Here is an 18,373-nt window from a genome sequence, read left to right as displayed (position 1 = left end):
TTCTCCTGTATTACACCATAGGGGCAGAGGTTTCCAGAAACTGGGGTTATGTTGATGTGTATGGTATTGCAGCATTAAAAGTGTGTTCTGACGATGTTTGTATTCTTTCACAGCTCTTTGCTTTTCTCTAGTCTTTGTACCCAAGACCCCTGTTGCTGTGTTAGAAGACCTGGAATTATTGATTGCTTTGACTGGCAAATAGTAGGATTAACAGCCTCATACTGATAGGGATATTTAATGAGGAATATAGTAGTGGTTGATAACACTAAAGTTAGTGCTTTGCATTTTGTAAGCATTAAGTAAACATTCAGTGTTTAGTGTTAAATAATAGGGGGAAAATAGTGAAACCTTGTGTGTAAAAAATATTGTGGATGGGGAATAGGTTTCTAGGGGTACCTGTTTGATTGCATGATGATAATGAGTGCTGAACACCTGGATTCTTACTTTACTTCTTTTTGCCCCCAGTATCAGTTTGTTTCAGTATGTTTTTTAAAAAGAGCTGCATGTAAGGAATTAAGAGTACAATGTACTTGCCCTGAGTTTGTTATGGAATGCTCTTTGTATTAGAAATTAATAGATGCTGATCTAATTTCATGAAATCAAGTACTGTGGGTATTTAGCTACTTCTAGTGAGACAGATTTTTAAAAATGGAAATAGAAATAAATTTTCTTATTATATGCATCTCAGCAAGCGTGTATTTTCTGTAATTATGTAAGTTGTAAGGTATTCAGTTTGGCTCTGTGCCTTATAAAAGCATGCATGCTCCTGTTTATCAAGGCAAGATGGGCAGGTTAGCAGGCAATCTCCAAGCTGGCAGAATGCCTGCTTTATAGAGAAAAATGCTTCAGATGCATAAGTGATGAGCAGAACACTTTCCTCTTTTTATTGAAACTGGGTAAGCTCAGCGTGTAGGAAATGTAAGTTAGAGATAACTGAGTAATACTTTCTTCTTTGTAACCTTTAAAGTAGCCATCACAGTGAAAATTCTGCTCTGTTAAGGTACAGAGAAACAGTCCTGGTGTGGTATTTGTTTTGATCTGCTGTACACTTACAGTAGCAAACCATCTGTGACGTCATGCTAGATGGTAACACTCTGTTTTAGAAGATGCACAGGGAATTTGTGCAGCTGTATCTTAGTTTAAAAGCTCAAACACAGTAAGTCACGAAGCTTCTGTCTTAAGAAGAAAAATGAAATTGAAACTGGAAATGTTGTGAGCTGTATTCTCATATGCACTTATCTAATAAATATGTAATATATTTTATTTTGAGTCACTCAAAGGCAGAGACAGGCCTTTGTTTTAATATATTAAAATGGTTTATTTCAATGTTTTTATTTGTTTGGGGGTTTTTTTTGTAGTCCTCAATGTTAGGTGTATTATGTATATGTTTTGAATATGTGAACAGACATACAGTAAGTGACTAGGCATTGTTGGGAAAAAGCATAGTGAAGATGAGTGGTGAGACAGGAAGACTTTTACATTTCTTACTTGGTTCTTAAGGAGAAAGATCTAGAGGAAGGAAATACCAGATTCTTTTTTTCTTGCTTTGCAAAAAAAAAGTATGTGGTGTTGTATAGAGATATGGGACCATATTTCTATGTAAAAAATTATTTCCTGCAGACAGTCTTATAAATTGTAAAGCCTTGGTAGTATTAAGTCTCTGCTTCAAGGTACACAGAGGAATTATGTTGTGTGGCCTCCCTGACATTTCTTCTGTGACATGCCCAGCCTTGCTCAGGCATTGAAACCAGGGACCTGAGTGTCCAGGGCAGCTGCCATCTGCCTCATCTTGCTTTGTGCCTTTCCTTCCACAGCAGCTAGGTCTCGTCTTCTCTCTACTCCTCTTCTGAACTTCCCTTGGGGGTGATTCTCTGCAGCCCTTACAGACACATGATTTATTAGTTTATTGAACTACAACTGTGAAATGTCTACAGTTTATGAGAGGTCATCCTATCTGAAGTGTTGTTTATTTCTAAATTATAACTCATTGCTTCTAATTGTACAAGCCTACTGTGCTGATCAGTGTGACTCTAGTTCCATAGGATGACCAGCTATTTTCCTAATATTAATCAGTTGCATTAAATAGAATATTTTACTGAGCTTTTTGGAATCGGTAAGATGGCTGAAATGCTGCGCTGAATACAGAGATGAGTTTCTGTGATGTTTTAGAATGCTTTTCATTGGGGTATGGATAAAATTGTCTCTAATGAGTACTTAATTAATATGGAACCACTTCATCTTCATTGTTGTTGAGATTATCTTTAATCACTGTGGTATAATAACAGTAGCATAATTAGGAAATAATAAGTTAAGTCTTGTTTCTTGCTTAAAGGGATTTTTGACTTATGTTGAAAAGAGAATGATGTTCTTTATATGAAGAATTTTAGTAAACATCTTCATCTCCTATCACTTGATGTTTTTTCTGTTTAAGGATTTAGACTAACTTACTAGGAATTTTAATGTAGGAGGATAGACTCTGGCAAGTGTGTAAAGTCGTGGTACTTTTTATCCTGGTAATTTTGTGTTTTCTTGCCGTATGCAAATTAAGTTTTAATCAGTTAATACAACTTTTCATCTACAATCCAACAATGTATTTATGGTGTTCTGCTTTTATGAAAAGCAAACCTTTTTATCTTAGATGACTGTATCTCTTTAAAGATAATATCCTTTACATAAACAAAGCTAATAGATTGCATTTCTTCTCCCACATTTCCTGGGTTTCGCGCTTGTACTGGTAGCTGAGGTCAGGCTGCTGTTTTCCCGTGGTTCCCCTTCTGATGTATGTCGATTACACTGGGTCACTTACATATATTGGATTGCTTACCTCACACTTCATTGCTTTGAAATACATCCATGTAAACTATTTATTTTCTGTATGGTTATGCTCACTATAAATATTGCATGCAGATTTTTATGAAGGATATTGTATTATTGAATATTTTATTTTGAAAAGGTAATTGTCATGTGAAGTGGTCTCTGACTGTCATGGTTGTGCCCTCAAGTAGAGGACAAAAGGGAGATCTTTAATAATGGAGAACTGTTCTGTTAACCACTGAGGAAACCTGGAACAAGGTAAAATGTTTCCACCTCAAAACAAAACAGTGGATGAGGAATGGAAGGGAGTACCCAGGGGCAGCGAAACAAGTCTGTCTTGTGTTGTAAACAACTGTGCTTTTCCTAGGGTTTTTTTAAGGCATCAGCAAATTAGTGTAGGGAGGGGTAGGAGAACAGTGAATGGATTTGCAGATGCTAACATGAAGCTTCTCTTAAGAGGGATTGAGTGGGAGGAAGGCCTGATGATAAGTTAGTGGCAGCTGCTGGTTGCAAAGGCAAGTTTGCCTATTTCGGCAAGAGAGAATTGCCTGCATGTACTGTCACTCACCCTGATATCTGTCCATGGCCTTAATCTGCAAGAGCCTCCAGCATGTGAAAATATTGAGGAAAGCATTTATTGCACATTATTCTCAGCTGTTGTGGAAAGCTAGTGGAGATGGCAGGGGAAAACACGCTTTAGAAAAGTGGCTGCTAAGGTAAGAAATTACTTGCAATGACATTCTGAAAGAGGAGCATCCCTATCCCTTAAAAAAACCAAAAACCAAAGAACAAACTACCAAACCAAAACCTACAAAAGATTTTTAAAATATAAAGAATTCTAGTGCTTTTAGACAATTATGCCTTCAGGAATTACAGACCTCTAGGAAATTGTTTCGTTTCTCAGGGAGTTTTCACAAGATATAAAATGATAATCATTTAACAAAGCATCTTTGGGTAAAGTTCTCAATGTTTTCAGTGTGGATTCAGCTACGGACTTTATAATTTAGCAGTGTTCACATTTATGCACCTTTTTCACATTGCCTTTAAGAACCTTTCCTATTGCTATATGCAAAGAAAAATTGTGAAGGTGAGGAATTCTGTTGTTATAATCTGTGTGAAGAAAAATGTAAACCTCTTTAAACTGGTTTCTTTAGAACACAAATTTATTGTGATAGAAGTTTGTATGCCTTTGTTATTACAGCTGGGTCAGCTTAAACTTCTTTCTGGCCTCTGGTTCCTTTCTTCCCTGTAACCTTTTTGTGCCTCAGAGCTTGCTCAGCCCACGGGAAGTCTGGCACAAATGAGGACACTGGCAGTGTTTGGACATGTGTTCTGAGTATTTCTAGATGTCCAGCTGTCCCCGGTTGTTCTTGATGTACTTAGGAGGAGATGAGCTCCAGTACTTTTTGCTAAATGTTTTGCCTTTGTTGTTTGTTTGTTTGTTTGCTTTACTTTTCAAGGGGAAGGAAGTTTGTATTTCTTCAAGTACCTTTCAGTTGGTCCTCCTTCATCTGATGAAGTGCCGGACTATTGATGACTGTGACCACTGCTTAGAGAAAGTTTTAAACTAATGAGCAGTTACTATTTTCAGCTATTTTGCTGGAGAGTTTAGGTTTTTCAAAATCCAATTTGAAAAGTGTGTGTTCAGGTTGGGAAAAGAGCTGCTTCTTCTACAGCTTCTCAGTAATATGCTGAGGGCTGCAACTGATTTAAAATGAAGGTTCATATAGTACAACAAGGTTTATTTTAAATAGCGGCTGAGTGTAAGCAATGCATTTCAGGGACATCAGAGGAGAAGAAGCTGTCCCATCATCACCTATCTAGCAACTAAGAGAGGTGCAACTAGTGCTCAGGCCTGTAAAAGAGAGTAAAAAGAGACATTGCTGGTATTTTTCGCCGTGTTCGGGAAGGCATTTTCACACTGCATTTACAGTCTGAGGATTACTAGCTGGGAAATAATGTACATCAAACACACAGCATGGAGTAGTCCTTGTCAATAAGCCATTAGTTTTTCATGGTTTTGGTGGAACAGCTGCTTTTCATAATCAGATCTCAGTAAATTGTAATTTGTGACTAGCACACTGAGAATGGATTAGTTTAAACATCTTGATGATGATGTGGTTAATCCCATGAGCTGATTTCTAATACTTTATCATTCCTGCAGGCTTAATTTGGGGTTTTGGGAGGAGGATTTCTTTTGTGCTTGGTACAGAAATTGTGGCCCTTTCTGTGCCACTTTTTTCAGTATTTGCTTCTTGTAATTAACAGAAAATGTTACCGTTCTGGACAACACCTTGAACGCTGCCCTTTTTATTAGTTGTTGTTGTTTCTGTTGTCCCTCCATTCTTCTCTTCAGTTTCCAGATTGTTCTGAGTCATAGCTGCTGCTTTCATATTTTTCTGCTTTTCTCTGCTGTTTCTCAATGGCAGTGTTAATAGTAGGATCCGTAGTACTCAGTTCTGCACAAAGAAGGGACTTTGATTTGCCCAGTCCAGGTGCAGAAGCTTCAGCAAAGGTACCTATTCTGCAGGGTGACTTTGTGCCTTGACTTGAAATGCTTCTGAGATTCTGAACTTCAGTATCCCAACTGCATCCTAGGCCAGGATGAAGCAGCATCTCTGGAGACACCTTGTATGGTGGAAGGCAAAATGACAATACAGCATGTGGATGCCTGAATTTTAGAAGGCTAAAGTTCTCTAAAATCTTGCCTTGTGGCTCTTGCTGGCAGTTGTTATTTTGATGTATACTACAACCTTTTATTCTTAAAAGAAATATGTTGGTGTGAGTTCTGAAGTAATTACAATGCTAATGACTAGGGATGAAAGAGTTATCACAACTTTCTAGTGACTGATTTTTCCCACTGTTTAATGATAAAATAAAGGCCTTTATATAATGGTTTCGATGATCGTGATAAGTGATTCTGTCATTGCTCTGTATTTTATATACATGTGTGTATATGTGTGTATATAATCTATGCATGTTTGAATACTTGAATTTTAAGGGTGGTGGGAGATGGTGTTAGAAATATTACCTGCATATTTTTTATTCTGTTTCAGTGCAATTTACCTATCCGCAAACATCACAAAATAAAATTAATTGGTCATCTCCTGTGTTTAGGATTGGTGGTGGTGGTTTTACTTCTTTAGAACTTCTTTTTTCTTTTGCTTACCTACTCCTTACTATTAAAATTGATGTTCTAGAAAATGGGAAAATAGTGCAACAAAAAGGGACCCTAGCATCAATAGGAATAACTATAAATATTTTCTCATTTTGTAGCTGGAAGTGACCAAGTTTTCTTAGGATTTTAGTGAGAGTTTAATAAAAATAAATGCTGTCTGGGTTTAAGAAATGATTTTCATTGAGTTACAGCTTTTCATTTTATTTTAAACATACTCCTCTTTTTGGTTCAATTTAATAATCCATGACATAAAAGTGGTTCTTAGTTTTGCAGGACTAAGTTATGGGGGTTTTTCTAACAAGAAATTAGGAGGGAACTCAAAGCTTGCCATCTGCAGGATGAGGTACTAGCACATTAAATTAGTTTTTGGTTTGAACATCTGCTGGAGAAAACTCCTTTGCCTCCAAAGTGTGGTAGATGATATATTTAAAAAGAATTTCAGAAGAGTTGCCATGATATTTGAAGTTTAATTTGACCAACTTTGCTAGTCAGAAAAATGTTTCAGAACTCCAGAGGACAATTTAAATTTGTTTTTGCTGATCTTTGAAATTGGAGCTTAAGGTGATGATCCAAGATAACTGATGAATAATTAGATTGTAAAATCACATCATTAAAGAGTGCAATAAAACACTGAAAAATCTTTTAAGAGTGGGCCATGAATTGAGTTTTTACTAGACTAATTCTGTTTAGGAGGTGATTTATTGGGAATGATGATGTGTTAGACTTCAGAGATGCTGATTTGCTATTTTTATAATATGTCTCAAATTCAAGAAGTCCAAAACCTACAATGCATTTCAAAAAAGAATCATTCCTGCAGTGTGTCTTTGAGCGTAAGTATTAGATCTTCCATCGAAGGGGAAGAATATCTAGTATTTCAATAAATATAAAGGTTTGTTTTCTTGAGGATCAAGCATAATTACTGCTTTGTAAACGAGAATTAAGCCACATCTTTGTAAAAGTCCATCTTGTCTAAGTCTGAAACCCCATTTTGATGAGTAGGGAAGGAACTGAAATGATGTTAACTTGTCTGAACAGAGCAAGTTGTCAAAATCCATCCAGAGCTATTCTTAACGCAGTAGTTCTCACTGTTCTTTGTCTCACGTCCCATTTGTTTCAGAGGGCCTTACTGCATTTTGTAATTTATAAAGAGAGCCATTTTATGAAACAGGTGGTTTAAAAATAGGGCTGTCTGAGAAGAAAGACAGCAGATGAATGCTTTTCTGCAGTAGACTGAAATTATTGGATATGTTTGATTCACTAAAAATCCACTTCCCTCACTACCTCTCCCAGTATTTTAAGGGTGAGCTTCATCTGCTGCACAGTACCAAATGCCTTGCTTTCTGGGTGTCTGTCAGTATTTCTTACGAGATGGAGAACTGGCTTCCTCATTAGCCCTTTGGGAGCAATTATAGGTATTGAAAGGCTGAAGCTGGAGTTGAATGAATTCCAGTCTTGTTTGTTTGGTGTTTTGTGGAGACCAGTGGGAATGCTTATAGTGACCTGAATGTAATTCTTACCATGGTTGCTGCTCTCCAACTCTTCTTGTTCCTTTGCCATTGAGGGGACAGCTCTGGCATCCTTAACCACTTTTTTTCTCTATGGAGGTAGACCACACATTGGAAGTAGTGTGTCTGTAAAAATAACTTGAATGAAAACAAAAACGACCCCCCTTGTATATGCTGGTGCAAATGAAGGTGATGTTCCTTCTGCAGCAATTTCTGTAAAGTCCATTCTAAAAAAGGGGTGGGAGACATGTTACTCTTCTGACTTTTTCCATCTTTTTCTTTCTTTGAATCTTTCACACTCAGAGGCTAGTAAAAGATCATTAATAAAGCTCTGACATAATCTGTCTGATGGGAGACAGGCTAATGCCAAATGGGAGAAGATCTCTGAAGAAATAGACTGTGTCTCTGTTTAGTATGTAACACACAGTTAGCAGTACTAGGTGGGCAACTAACTTGGGTTTCATACAAGTTTCCCCAGAAGATTTCTGTTATGCACTTTGGGGAGTCAGAGCTGCTGTTGAGCAGCACTAATTGCTTTTATTGACTTTTCATGCCGTCATACAGATGAGATGCCTGGAAAATGAGCTTGTTAATTTTGCCATACTGCTGTCAACAGACTGACTTTTCTAAAGGTGTCACTTAATAGGCTATAGAGAAAATATTGTGATGACTGTAATTTTCTTCTTTAGCTTTCACATACTAACTTTGGCTTTTATTGAGAAAGCTGGTTTTAATTTACAAACTGCAAGCAAAGCTCTGAACCTGAAGAAACAACAGATGTCTTAAGTCCCAGGCATATATCCTCTGTTAGAAATTATAGTAAAATCAACTGTATTTAAAAAAACCGAAAAACAAAAAAAACCCCCACATACTGCACATGGCCTACTCATCAAATTTTTAGGTAACCAGTTGTCTGTAATGACTTTTCTGGTTTACAGATGTTTCAAGAGATGCAGAAGTGAGTCATGAATTGAGACGTTGTCAGGAATGGGCAAATAGCACTGTCTCTTGTTGCAGTTTTATGCATGTAAGAATACGTAAACAAGAACAGGATACATAGTTCTGAGTTTATTAACCTTCCACTTGATGACTTGCCTTATCCTTTCTATTTCAATATTAGTTTGATTTCCTTCAGTTATTGAATCAGAATATTCTCCACTTCGGTGCCTTAATGCCTGCCTCTCGAATGGGATCTGCTTTTGCATTTACAGGCTATCCAGTACTTTCCCATTAATATTCCATATGAAAATGAGGTGTTTTTCTTGACTACCCACTATAAAAGCAGATGATCCTTATACTTTGTAGAAAAGGAAGGAGGCCTGTATGCCTGAAACCACTTACCAAGAAGTGTTTATCGCTATCTTTCAGTGTTAGCATTTTTCTGAGCTGCAGTTTAGTGGGTAGGAGGATAAGAAATTACTGAGCCCTAAGATTCTAGCTTCTGAGCATAATAAAGTGAAAATAGAGGGCCCATATTTATTTTCTCTGCTCTTCTTTGTGTCTGCCTCCAGAACTGCCCAACTCTGTGTCCTAAACTACAATGACTGCCTGAATGTCTGTTTGCTCTACCTACTTTGGGACTTTAAGCACAAAGTACAAGGCCTGTAGGTCTTCTGGGGAAGAGCATTTTCCAATGAAGGAATAGAAAAACATTTTCTGTTTTTTTCTGTGGTGGGTTTTTGGTTGGGGTTTTTTTTTTTTGTTTGTTTGTTTGTTTGGGTTTTTTATTAATTTTATTTTAATTATTAATCAGATTTCTGTATGAGAGAATAAGAATGCTTCCTTAGGAGAAGGTTGTGAGGGAACCATTAAATGCATCCCTGCAGCTTGTTTAGATTATAAAAAAAAGTCCCTAACCTTCAGATACCTGACAATCCCTTCCAAAGTAAATTGTATGTGATACATTCCTTATCTTGTTAAAGCAGTGGCTTTGCCATGGAAACTTCTTCTTGAGTGAATCAAAGTAAGAAAAACAATGAAAAAACAGAAGAAATCCAAAATGTTCTTAAAATGCAGCTGTGTCTGATCTGGAGCTACAAGCAATATTTACATACGCAGTGCACAGCAAAAAGCAGAAATTTGAAGTGGTCTGGGAGTTTAAGTGTGCTTTCATGTTTCCTAATGCTTTCAGATTTTTGTTCAGTTTGTTCTCATCTGCAGTAATGATTGTAAAATACTACAATAATTATATATAATTTCTTTTACCCTTTTACTTTAATGTTACTCTCTTTAAATCCCATTTTAACATTGTTTTTGTCTAGGATAATGTAGTATATCATTCTGTGTGGTCTCATTTTCATTTATGATCTCTATGTATCAGTACTGCTTCCAGCACAAAGTAATGTGAGAGCCAAATTAATTTGTTTTGAAAGAATTCAGACCTTGGGGTAGAAAGTTAGAAAATAAGTTAAGATGTGGGATGGGTAAAAGCACTGGCAAATGCAGCATGGACACCAAGTGTGTATATTTAGTCAATGGTAGAGTTTGAACCTTATCTTAGAGAAGTGTGATTATCATCTCACAGATTTATCTGTGGAGCACGTTTCTTGCTTTGTTGCATTGTTTCAAGTTCTCTTACCTTTGAAGGAGAATGAGAACTTTGGAACATGGCAACTTTTCCAGCTGCCTTGTTTGTGTTTGAAAGGAGTACCAATCCTAACATTCGGATTTCCATATCAAATCTGGGTGTGTCTTAGTTATTTCTTCTCCGTGTTTGTGCTATTTATTTCCTGCAGTTGTTCTAGGAAAATTTTAGGGACTTGCTGTGGTGCAGATGTTTTAAATCAAATGCCTTTTACTTCTTATATAATTATGAGTGATCAGGAAGAGCGGAATCATACAAGTGCTTGCAGACAGGACAGGCATCCTCCCATCCCTTCCTAGTAAGCAAAATCTGTCACAATTCAAGTTGTTGACTGTTCCTACAGGCATTTCTAATGAGAGTTTCCTGGTTATTGGGCAGTTTGCTGCAGTTCTGTATGTATTACTGATTCATACTATGAAGTTGTGAATTAAAATCTAAATTGGAAGGGTTACTTCGTGAGTTGTTGAAGACGGTAAGGACCAATACCAGATACTGAAATTAACGTGGCATATTAATAAACGCCCCTCAGGATAACATGCTTAATCTCTCTGCTTACTTTTCTGTGTAACTTCTCCCAACCCCTTGAGTACACCAACTGCAGATCATCCCCAGCACCAGCTACCAAAACCTCTTCCTGTCCTTTATATTATGTTTTTACATGACATGGGTATCTCAAGCAGACTTGAAATACAGGAACAAAATCAGATCCAGGTATTCTTTTTCTGCTGTCTGAGGTGAAGGTGTAGGACATCAGTGTGGCGAATGAAGAATCAGGTACTTCATGCTCTACTTAGTAGTTTAACCTTAAAAAAAAAGAAAAAAAGAAAAAAGTTAATGTAATGTAATATGCCACTTTAAATGTAGAATCTGGAAAGATTTGAGATACTGGAGGAGGGCAAGGAGGGCTGTAAAAAGAAGTTAGCTGTGGGCACAGTGCAGAGCAATGCCGGGATCTGCTGCCTGCTGTGTCATTTAAGCCTAGCACACAACAGGGAATAGTAGACATTTGCTTTTAGTAACAGTTTATGATGAACTAGACATTTTAATGAAATTCTTGACAGGGATCCTAGTTGTACATTAAACTCTTCTCCTTCCTTAATTTTGTTAGTACTGAACACAAGGGAAAAAAAAAATCTGTTGAAGAGGAGCTTGGAAATTATTATGTGTGTCCTCCCTGGGATGGTGCCAGGATTAAAGTGTTTACCTCTGTACCTTTGCTTTGCCTGAGGCATTTGTGATTGCTTCAGCACTGCGAGCGGCCAGGGAGATGGGAGTGTGCGTGCATGCTGGGTGGCAAAGGGAGGGATAGGCTGTTAGAAGAATGCCAAATTATTGAATGCTTTCACTGCTGATGGGGAAAACATTTGGCCTTGGGTAAGAATGTTTCAGCCAAAGTTTGGAATATGTCCAGATCACAACCGCTGTATTCTTGCCATCTCTGCAGCCACCTAGGAAAAAAAAAATAAAAATACATAGCATTCAACTTTGTGCTGAAGGTAGAGAAGAGCTAAAGAGCTAAGAAGCTTGCTGGGGAGGGGAGAGCATCTATCAGTTTGCAGCTTATGGTACCAGATGCACTGTGCTGTGTGTTCTGGCTCTGGTGACAAATATGTTAATTTTTGTCTTTGTCTCATGCATGCTGAGATGGAAGAAGGGAAAGCATCTGTCACTGGAGGAGAACAATTTAAAGCCTTCCCCCCCCACCAAAAAAAAATAGAAAAAAAAAAATTGAGGCAGTAGATGAAAGCACTATAGATTATGAAACTCTTTTTAAGTCTTTCTCTTATTCTTATAAATTATTCCAGCACATTTGGGCTGGGAACCTAAATTGTCTGAAGCTTGTTGATGTGTTGCATCACGCCCCCCACCCTCCCTATTGTTTAAGAAATCTTCCCCCACTTGTAAAAGCAGACTACAGATCTATTTTTTACCTGATATATCACAATTAAAATTAATAGACTTACAAAAGATTTAATACAGTCTTCTGTCTTTAAAATGTAGTGGATATAATTTCTTTAAATCATTTTGTGGATAAGTCAGGTTGTGGAATAAACTGACATGTGAAAACTGGCATAGTTGTTAAACACTGTACATTGTAATGGCATTTTATTGGGGTATTATTACTTCAGCTGCACAATTATGGGAGCCTGCTGCATATTAGCAGACAGTTTCCTCATAACCTCAAGCTATATGCACTGAGTTATTTTTCTTTTCAGACTATCATCTTGGATTCCCCTAGACTACATATAATTTTTTTTTCTCTGAAGCAGTGCATGCTGTAGGCAATAGTGAGTGTAATACTTTCTGCATTGTTAGGCAGTGAGCGTTATCAGCAGCTGCAATATTCAGGATTAGTCTTTTCGTTATTATTTGGCATCTGCAGTACCTACATGAATCTATTCAGTCCTGTTTCTCCAGAAGGCAGCAGGGCTCTATGACAGAGAGAATGTGACCATAAAGGTTTCCTGAAGTCGTCACTATACTTAGGAGTTCACTGTTAATTGGAACTGCAGTTTTCATAATGCAGTTCACTGAGATATATAAAAGCTTGCATTTTATTTAAGGAAACAGGGAAATGTTAAAAGACATCTTTACATTTTCTCATGGTGAAATGGGGACTGATCAAGATTCTCAAGGCTGCACCACAAATCAGTTGCTAAGCCAGAAGTATAATTCAGGTCTCATAACCCCAGGCTTCATCCTTGTCCGCTAGCGAGCAGATGTCTCTGCATTAAGTATGCTACAGAAAATATATCAGCAGCTATCCTGCAGTACAGAAAATGTCTTTCAGAACAGTAAATAAACCCCAGGGTTTTCCTGAAGGTTGTGGGCCTTTTTCTCTAAAAGGTGTCTGTCATCTAAGCTTTACTTGTATTTTTGAAATTAGATTGAAAAGGTTCTCTGGCTTTTGCAAAAGATCAGGTAAAACATAATGTTTTATTGTTACATATCTAAAGATGCTTTGCTCAGGATTTCTCTTCTATGATACCCATAGTCTTGGTTTTACCTTTCTTAGCTTGCTTTCCTTCTTTGGAAAATAAAGTAGCCATGTACTGGTTAATGAAAGAAAGGGATTAACTGTTTGGTTTAATGCAGACTAAATGCATAGATTAAAGGGTATTCTCATTTGCTTGTTTTTTCCTCAATTGGCATGGATATTGAAGAACTTACGTGGTGATCAGTGAAATTTAAGATTGACATGCTAGCATCAGTTTTGAGAGCGTGACTTAAATATGAGAATCGGTTAGGACATGAAATTACTTGGCAGAATTCCAGAAGAGAAATAACATTTTATTCCATGGGCAGTTGCTGTTATCAGCATGGGTGGAGTGATGTTAAGACTATTTTTCTTACAGGTGAAAATTGTAGAAGATGTAGAAGCAGTACAGTGTTGCATTTTGAGAAAGAAAGGAGACTCAAGAAGATTGTTCTATGATATCCTTGAAATATTAACCCCCTGCCCAAACAAAAAGAAAAGTTAACACATCTATTACGTTTCATCTTAAGGACACACATAAATGCTAGAAACATTCATTTTTTTAAATCTAAATCTTGTAGACATGCACACACACAAGAATAGATCTTGTGTATGTTATGTTAGAGTGTTTAATAACCCTCTTCATTGACTTTCAGTATGACGTTGGTTTCTCTGGTCATGAAACTCTCAGCTTCTTGTGTTGTCAGTATTAACACGACCTGGCTAAAAAGTGTTAGTCTTGTCATTATGTTAGAGCTAGAAAAATCTGTCTCGATTATCAATCCTACGAACTTCAGGTTCAGGAAACCATGCAAGAGTACAGAGACATGTAGACAGTGAATACCAATGGCAACAGAGCGCTTGAAATGTCCTATAGACTTAAGTCAAAGACCAGAAAAGCACAAAGATAAATGGTGTCATGTGCAAGAACAAATATTTTCAGAAGTTTTGCTGTCAAACTCAAGATCAGAGCTGTATCAGAACTGATTTATTTTAAATAAAAATACTCGGTTGTGCGATCTACAGAAAGTTGGATAAAGGCCATATTTTCCAGGCTTTTTGAAGTCTTCATGAAAAACATGACATCAGTGGGAGCAAGACCACAGTAATTTATCCTTTATTGTTGTTTTTCTCCATCTCTACCATTTTAAACTAGATAATACTGTTCCTTCTGTCAGCAGTCTTAATAATATATTATACTTTAAAAATTACTATTTTGGGAATCGTGGTTTTTGGCAAGAACGAAGTGCTGCTCTTGGACTATAAATCTGTGGTGGTTAGTTAAAAGGTTAAATTTACACTAACATGTCTTGTCACTTTGACCCAGATGGAGTTAAAGCAAGTAAGTAGGGCAAGTTCAATGGCTTTAAACATGCTATTATTAGTCAAATCCTTGCAAAACCAAATAGCTGTTATGTCATTCTGTTTTATAATTTTCAGCCAGAGAACTCTGGCTGACTGGTGGCTTCACATTCTGGCCTATGCTTTCCTGTCGGCAACACACTTCCCATCCTGCCACTCCAGTCTCTATATTTGTTCTTATTTTGGCCCAGTGGAGAATAAAGTGATACTGTTAATAAAATTAAAGCTGTAGGTTATTCATGAATCTCATTTTCTTTGTCAAGATTGTCCCGTTCATAAAACTGTAAAAAAGGAACCATGGCTAATAGTATTAGCTATCAATATGTAGAATGTAACTAGGGCTTGTACTCCTTAGCATTGGCATGTGTTCCAGCAAGTGGAATGAGTCTGCTTTATGGGATTCTTCTTTTTCTTCTTTTCTCCAAAAATGATCTTCATATGGGCCATGTCTCATACTCTGATTACGTTGGATTTACCATGCCTATGAATTAAGCCTGACAGACTCTGGATGAGTCAGATCTATTACTTATGTGATTTGCATGTGGGAGTATATGTATGTGTGTGCAGATGTCCATGGTTCTTCATGACTTGGAGCTTTAGTTCAGCAAGGCAGAAACAATGCTGGAGATTAAGGGAGTCCTGGTACTGCTCCTGTTTTGTCTGGATCTGATTTCTGAGCTGAACCAGAAGGCTCATCTGTGAAGACCTGGACATTTCCCAGCCCTGTATGTAGCATTCCATACAATTTGCTTCTCCTCTGCAGTGTGTGTTGGTGGGTATCTGCCTGTTTGGGTTGGTTCTGTGATCTCAAACATGGTGGCTGGGACACACTCAAAGACATTGTTGATTTTTCATTTGCTCTGCTCTTTTTCCTAAAATTTCCTACATTTATTTTGGTTTTACTTTACTCAATATTGTGATTTGAGAAATATACAGAAACTGCAGCTTCATAAGAAGGGTATTCCCATTTCTTTCATGTTCCTCATGCCTAGATTTTGCTTAATAATTGCCATCTTTCCACATTTATTCTTTAGTCCAGCAAATAAACTGGATTTAATGAGATCTCCTTCTTAACGTGAGGACCTCTTCATCATGAAAAGAGAAAGATAAGTAGTAATATTAGGTAGCATACATTATAAGAAGCAATGTTAGTTTTTGTAGAAAGAGCACAAGGTTTTATATAGCAGCTGTTCTGAGCGTTCATCCTTGATTCATTCCTGAAAGTGGGCTATATTTGCATAATGCAGGCAGGTTTTATTATTATTATTACCATTATTAGTATTTTCCTGCCTCCCTCTCAATTTTGGTACACTTCTGTTCTTACATGATTTTCTTTCCCGCTGCCAGATAGCAACAAAAGCAAATAATTTGTTCAGTAGTACATTAAGCAGTAAATAAAGTTACTTATATGTGCTTATTTCTCCTAAGTGTGAGAGCACTAAAGTGGGGGAAAAGAGCATCAAGAGCATCTCCCTGCTGCTCTTGATGCTTCAGCTCCACCAACATCAGCAGAGGACGCTTAGAGCAGCTTGCCTAACATGGGTTTTGATCTCTGTGGAGCAAAAGCCAAGGCCGGCTATTGGAGTGGTGTGGAGCAGGTGTGTTCTTATCCCTCTCAGTGTCCTCTTTTACCTTGCAAGGTGAGCAGTGGTTGCCATTAGGTGTTGTATGAAAATCCTGGGTACCAAGCCAAGCTCCCAGCTGACTGGCTAAGGTGAGGTTGCTGCCTGAGCAGTGCTGTACAGCTACAACAGGAGTGGGAAGTCTCAGCACACAGACGAGCCGCAATGTCTAGGCATGCCACGATTGTTTCTTTACTCGGTTCAATGTGTAGCCAAACATGTTTCCCAATATACTAGACGGATGTGAGAGCAGTGCCTGTGTCTGTACGACAGTGAAGGCTGTTACCTGCATGTTCACCCTCCTTCGCATCCCCACCAGATTTAATCGTACCACTTGGTTGTACCAATGACTTCAGTACCATATTCTAACTGCAGTGGGAAGCAACACTTCTATGTGTTTATGATTAAATCTAGTGAAGATTTCTGGAAAACTTCCACTAATATACACCTAAGTATATTTTTATCCATTCGCAGAAGGTAGGGGTGTTTTTTCCCTGTTTTTTTAAATTTATGTGCTTCTTGGCAAATAAAATGTATCATGGCTGAATTCTCTTCTTGTGTGCCTGTGTTTGTCAGTGAGAGTAGGGAAAAAGAGCTGTTTGGAAAGTGATCTTGTCTCTTGTTTTGCCTGGTCATTTTCATGAAAGTTACTGTGTGAGATTGAAATTGGTCATCAGTTTCAGAAGTCATTTTGAAAGGAGAGGAGACAGAGACAAGGAGCACAGCCACTGTAGCCTTTTTGCTTTAGCAAATGATGCTAAACCAAAGCAAAAGTAAACTAAAACATGGTTATATACCCCTCCCGGCACTCCCCCTCCCCCCCCCAAAAAAAAAAAAAGTAGGGTTTTTTTCAGTGTGTCTTCTGATTTTGGTGGTTTAATTTACAATTTCTGTAAGATTGGTTTGGTGTGGGCTGTGTAGGCTGAGTTAGCCTAAGTTTAGCTTAACTAAATGAATATTCAGGCTATTTTTCTAGAGTTATCCTACCCACAACATATACTGTATAGTGCCTGATGAGGGTGCTGCCACAGTCATTAGAACAGCAGACTTATTAAGAGGTAAAGGAGAAACAAGATATGAATCTGTAAAAATCCAAGCTTTATGAGTTTATTTCTGTGTGTGTGCGTGTTTTCCCTAAATCCATAAGGTGAATTCATAATTTGCTTTCCTATTTTGTCTAGGTAATTCTTCAGATTAGAATAAAAATAAACTTGCTAAAGCTTTTATTTTGCTAAAATAAAATTGGAGGTGTTTATGTAGAAGCACGAATTCTGAAATGAGTGGTGAGGGGACAGTGGCGAGTTGAAGTGCTTATAGAAAGCAGTAGTACTGTCATTTGTTTAGAAAAATTGAGGTATACAGCCTTCTTTGTAATGTTTCAAAGCATAATAATTCAGCTGCTCATTCTAGTGTAGTGAGTGCATACATAAATCACTAGCATGCTGCATCTTAGGGATGGGTTGCTTGTAGTTGTTTGTAGAACTTACTGCATGGTAATAGTTATAATTAATTACTTGACAAGACTGAATGTCTCAGAGTATTACGGAGTAATATAAAAAGCAGAACTTGGTCCTCTTCCAAGGTTTAAATTTGCCCTTGCCTTTCTGAAAAGTGGGAGGCAAAGAAAAGGTGATGCAATGTCTTCTTGACAATATAAGCTTCACCTACCAGCTTGGGCTATGAAATTCAAAGTGACCTTCCATCCTTTATGTTCAATTGTGTCTCCCTGTGCCATGGAGAACACTACCTAAATCTACTCTTGGCAACTTCTATAGCAGAGTTTGACATTGTTGAATTTCGTGGAGGGGTGTGTATATATGTTCATATGATATAAATTCTTAATTTAGAATAAAATATGTAAATGATAAAAATCTGAATAACTTGTTGATACAGAGCAGAGGGCTTGTGAGAAATATTGATGTGTTGGACATAAGTCTGGATCTTGATTGTCTAACCTGGAGAGGAATTCTTGCTCATATGATGCTTTCTTGCTATGTTTTTTATACAGTACTGCTTATGCATTTGGCAGATTTCTTGAGACTTCCGTAGGTCAGAAAAAGCACTGGAAAAAAATCACAAGCACTACCAGTCATCCAGTACAGTCTGTGAGTAAACAGAGTGGAACAATGAGTCCTTTTTTGCCTTAAGTCTCTGATTAAGTTCAAGGGCGAACTATTGATTGCTAGTGTATTTGTTCTGTGCTGTAGACATTCTCAATCTCAACGAAGCTTAAATTAGATAGATAGACTATTATTGTTTTTTACTTCTGGAGTGAAGTACCTTCTTGTCGAGGTGTTGAGAGCAGGAAACTGCTATGTGATTCCTGTCTTG

General features: G+C 37.5%; 1 protein-coding gene across 9 annotated transcripts in view; it reads left to right on the top strand.

The window, feature by feature from the left end:
* The window catches only part of SEMA5A (semaphorin 5A), a 326,650-nt gene that overhangs the window by 59,737 nt on the left and 248,540 nt on the right, over positions 1-18,373 (top strand). The window contains exon 1 of one of the 9 annotated variants that reach the window (XM_030495683.1): positions 18,120-18,147. The exons of the other annotated variants lie outside the window; for them this stretch is intronic. The gene's annotated coding sequence lies outside the window, so the exon portion shown is untranslated. Of the gene's footprint in view, positions 1-18,119; positions 18,148-18,373 lie in introns of those variants that run through there. 9 annotated transcript variants of the gene reach the window in all.

The sequence above is a fragment of the Strigops habroptila genome, chromosome 1 (genome assembly GCF_004027225.2).
Source record: "Strigops habroptila isolate Jane chromosome 1, bStrHab1.2.pri, whole genome shotgun sequence".
NCBI classification, from domain to species: Eukaryota; Metazoa; Chordata; class Aves; order Psittaciformes; family Psittacidae; genus Strigops; species Strigops habroptila.
The sequence above is the reverse complement of the archived record's forward strand: the minus strand, read 5'-3'. Positions and strand labels throughout refer to the sequence as shown.